Consider the following 5000-nt stretch of genomic DNA (forward strand, 5'->3'; position numbering starts at 1 on the left):
CCGATCCGTGTCGCAGCAGGGGAAGCAGTACTAGCGTATTACAGCCTTTTGAGAGAAACGTCGAAGAAACCCCTTTTTCGCTTTTAAAGGGTGTTTATGGTGATTTTAACATTAATTCAGGTAATTATGATGATTTTCATGATAATTACTTTATTATTGACAATAATGATGATAATCATGTGCCACCACATCCATATGTTTCGTTGCCCCTGTTTATAGCTGCTCCTCCACCCCCACCACTGAGACCGCCAGTGCCAAGAGTCCCACATCTCCCATCCCTAAAATTTAACGAATGCTAGCACCGACGGTTCCTCCAGTAGCTCATGTATTACTATAAGAAAAAGGATAAATTTATGTCAGGTCAGGTCGACTTCGAGGAGGAGCTTTTCCAGCGCCTCGAGGCGGGGTAGGTGGCAGAGCGATATGGGAGTTACTAATAATGACCATGCGCCGTACGACTCGCCAGAGGTCAGAAGACATACCTGACCTAAGAGCGACTCATCTTGACCTGCTCTCACTACTTCGCTCACCACCCTCGGGGTCAGAACAAACGCCCTAGCTCGCCCCGACCATGCCGACAACCTGTGGAAGCTGACCGACAAGTTACCTGCCAAGCTACCAACTAACACCGTTAATAAAGTGGAGAAACAAGGTGTGTGTTTCTCTGACCTTGTCATTCAGTATAGTGGGATTCTTTATAACTGCGTTAGAGACCATTATACTCTTTTTTTTTTTTTTTTTTTTTTTTTTTTTTTTTTTGCTCACTTATTCCCTCATTCCCTCACTTTCTTTCTTTCTTCTTTCACAAACTCACTCTCTCTCTCTTTCTTTCTTTCACTCATTCTCTCTCTATCAACGTATCTATCTTTATATCTTTTAATTTTTCCTTTCTGTTATTTTTTCCTCTTTATTGCACTCTCTGTCTGTCTCTCTCTCTCTCTCTCTCTCTCTCTCTCTCTCTCTCTCTCTCTCTCTCTCTCTCTCTCTCTCTCTCTCTCTCTCTCTCTCCCTCTTTCTCTCTCTCTCTCTCTCTCTCTCTCTCTCTCTCTCTCTCTCTCTCTCTGTCTCTCTCTCTCTCTCTCTCTCTCTCTCTCTCTCTCTCTCTCTCTCTTTCTCCCTCCGTTTCTCTCAGGTTCAACCTCCCACTCTCCTCCCCTCCATGGCCCCCCTCTATCTTACTTTCTCTCTCTTTATCAGTCTATCTTCTGTCTATCTATCTCTTTCATTTTATTTTTCTCTTTCTCTTTATTTTTTCACTCACTCCCTCACTCTCTCTTTCTTTCACTAACTCCCTCACTTACTCTCTCTCTCTCTCTCTCAATTCTGTCTAAAGATATCCATCACTGTTCATACTGATACTACAGCATAATTAGAAGATACTTTAATGTCTTCAGTCCAACAGTTGCATTTGTAAATTCGTAATCTTGAATGAGGCTGTGAAAAAATATAATGGAACACTAAAACGCGGACAAGGATAAAAATATGGATACACGAATAATATTTATATCGGTTTTATTCATCACTCATTGTAATTATGGAATCATTCCTTGAATAAGATAAGGTTTCTAAGATGGAAGATTATCATGGTCACCGAAAAATATAGCCAAAAGAATGCTACAGTCAAACTGATTTTCTAAATGAAATTCGCAACCGTATGAACTTTATCTTCTCCACATATACTATATGCCCAGCTGCCTTGCTACCGTTGTTACAAAAGAAGAAAAAAAGGCAAATCCGACTATATGGCATGTTAGTACGTATGTAAATAAAAATAAGCTGTTATTTCCGTCGACAAAAAATTCGTGTAAGATTAGGTATTGGTGGTCTTCACATATAACATTTTCAAACTTTCCTCGTTACAGCAACGATGCCAGTGTTACTGCGTTGTGCCAAAGGTTTGCCTCCGGCCCTATTCTTAAGAACTGTGTTCAGGTTGACAAATTTAATTCAATTTTTAATTGTTGAACTATTTTACACGATTTTACTAGTATTAAATTATGGAGAAGCGATCGACACAGGTTGTTAGTCATTAACATCTTAAATTACAAATTAAATGGTGATAAGTTATCGAAATGAGCAGAAACATGCACTGAACAACGTGTACTCTACTTTTTCCTTGCTCTGTCGACCTCATCACTTGATTGTTTAAAATATTACTTTTTAGAGATCGATTCTAATCATGATTTAAATGATGTATAAGCTTACACTGTCATACTCAATTATGCAAACATGATAGTTAAGATAATTATGTATATCTTGATATGAGTTATGCAGTAATCATGAGCACATGGACGCACTAGGTAAACACCATATAAATCTGCCCCTTTTTACATGAGTTATATGATACGTTTGCTGTCCAGATGAGCGAAGCTAAAACATAAATGATTTTAAAATGTCTATAGTTCCTTGTTAGGAAATCTGTAAACTCAAGAATATATACGTATACTAAGTCAACACCATCATCAATTATCTGTCGTGAAACATCCCTGCCAGCCATGAGATTCAAGGCTAGAAGGGGGCGGAGCTTCCAGTACAACGAGATTAAACGCCTATAATTCCATGAATATCCAGCATAGTGATGAATCTAGTGACTGTTTTTGTTATCCTAGCTCTGTTGGAACTATTAATGTCATTCCATAGCAGTTGATGATTTTTGTTATGATTACAAATATATTATTATTGTTAATAATCAGTGTTATTATCATAGGCTTTATCTGTAGCATCCTTATCTGCAATTTCATGCAATTCTTTGACATTTTTGCTACCGAATTTCAAGTACTTTGAAGTCTAAGATCTGCCAGCGGCAGACACAGACTAAAAACGGTAGGGTGTGCAATGTAGTCTCAACATTGCGCTGAAGAGACAACGTTGTAAGGGCTCCACGCTCTTTTTCCTTTCCTTGCCCTTCTAAATAAAGCGGAGCGCTCTTTTCTTCTACAAGCATTCAATTTTTCAGAAATTTCTAATTTCCATTCGAAAATTTTCCCCTTTTAATACAACGGGCTCTCAATTTGTTTCTTATTTCTTTCCCCAGAAATAAAGAAAATGTTTAAAAACATTTGTGCTGAAGTCAGAAAGTTTCAAATTGATATAAAGATCTCTTATCACAAAGTGAGCTCCGCCAGTGAGCTCTGCCTACACAGGCATGCCAACCTGTCCTTTCAGCTCGTCAAGCTTGCGCGACCCATCGCTGAATAGGTAAAATGCGAAATATTTATCATATTTGCTTTTGTAACTTCTTTGGCCATTACGGAGTATCTAAATGATATTTTACAATGAATCATATGCGAAAATAAAGATTTTACAGAAAGGTATAATGTTTATTTTTGGCCTCAAGAGTCAATGAAACGTAATACAATTTGACATCATAAGCAGAGTTAATAAACTGGTGATATGTAATCGTCTGAACTTCTTACCGTGACATATTTATCAATACATTCGTAAGAGACTGTTGATTATTACTTTTTTAAAAATAAGAAACAAGAATATACGAGAATATACTACATTTGTTTCTGCAGATAGACCAATACACACATTCAGAGTCATAGCCAGAGCAATACATTTGAACTTGTGTACATTTTGTTGGGGACTAAGGCCCGTACTTTTAAAACCTTTCGCCAGGGCTGGCGAAAGATTTCGCCGGGCGATCCGGAATTTCGTACTTTTAAAATCATGCCTGGCGAACGTTCGCCAGGGCTGGCGAAGGATCATATTGGAACAGCCTGGCGAAGCAAAGGCGCGAGAGCTGTTTGAATACCATTTTCTTGCTTTCAAGTTATAAATTAGGAACATATTTGTGTATGATAGGATGTAGGAATCACATTGAAATTCTGAAATATCTTAAAAGCATAATTTATTATGAAATAACGTATATACGTATTTTTTTCAAGACCTTCGATGTTCCAGTCGAGAGCTCAAGACATCAGCTGTATTCCTACCCCCCACCCCCGAGATGACTTATTTAGGTTTAGGTTGTTGTTATTTTGGTTGTAAGGATAATGTTCTTTTCACAAATATTACCAGGTGTTTTTTATGGCGGCATGTTTACTTTTGGCTATAGAAACATAGCTGTAGTGCTCCACCGCCCTATAATGAGGCGTCTTTTATGATACCCTTGTAGGCCTACAGTTCAATATCTTACATCAGTTAGGAATAGTAAAATAGTAATTTTTAAACTTGTTAAAGTATAAAGTTATTATTTGTATAAAAGTATAAGGTTGATATAGTATAGTGTAAAGTACTTTTAAAACCTTTCGCCAATGCTGGCATTCGCCTGGCGACGCTTCGCCAGGCGAACATCTGAGTGAGGGAGGCCTTACTTTTAAACTAAGGCAGGTATTCGCCAGGCCTGGCGAACGAAAGGGATCGCCAGGCGCTAACATCTTGGATTCCTGATAAATCTAGCGCTTCGGCGAATGAAAAAAAAAAAACGCGAGAAAAAGCAAAAAGTTTTAAAAGTACGGGCCATAAAGTTAACCTTGTTATAGTATAAAGTGTAGTATAGCATAAAGTTAATTTTGTTATAGTATAAAGATATTTTCAACTTCTTTGTTATAGCATAAAGTTAAATTTTAACTCCTTTGTTATAGTATAAAGTGAGACTATTGCGGAAACAACATTTTCGTCTTCCCTCGAGGTTAATAATTAAGTTTAGGTTATGTTATGTGCACTGCAGATGTAAACAAATTTGCGCTAGATTTAGCGGGAATGCAAGATGTTAGCGCCTGGCGACCCCTTCGCCCGCCCTGGCGAACGTTGGGTTTAAAAGTAAGGCCTCCCTCACTCAGAGGTTCGCCTGGCGAAGCTTCGCCAGGTGAACGCCAGCACTGGCGAAGGTTTTAAAAGTACGGGCCTAAGTGATTCTTCGAATAAATCACGCTTCGTGCTTTTGATATAGATGATATTAATTATACATGATGGATGATGATAATCACAATAATTGTAGTAAAAATAATAAAGATAATCTAAAAAATAGCAACATTATTACTACTAGTAGTGAT

General features: G+C 37.9%; 1 long non-coding RNA gene across 1 annotated transcript in view; it reads left to right on the forward strand.

The window, feature by feature from the left end:
• Positions 1-718, forward strand: part of LOC138863622 (uncharacterized) — a 9527-nt gene extending 8809 nt beyond the window's left edge. Inside the window, exons 2-3 of the long non-coding RNA XR_011398955.1 lie at positions 1-120; positions 361-718. The exon at positions 1-120 is cut by the window's left edge and continues 218 nt beyond it. This is a non-coding gene — a long non-coding RNA (uncharacterized lncRNA). The remainder of the gene's footprint in view (positions 121-360) is intronic.
• The last annotated feature ends 4282 nt before the right edge of the window (positions 719-5000 follow it).

Source organism: Penaeus vannamei, chromosome 12, assembly GCF_042767895.1.
Source record: "Penaeus vannamei isolate JL-2024 chromosome 12, ASM4276789v1, whole genome shotgun sequence".
In the NCBI taxonomy this organism is placed as follows: Eukaryota; Metazoa; Arthropoda; class Malacostraca; order Decapoda; family Penaeidae; genus Penaeus; species Penaeus vannamei.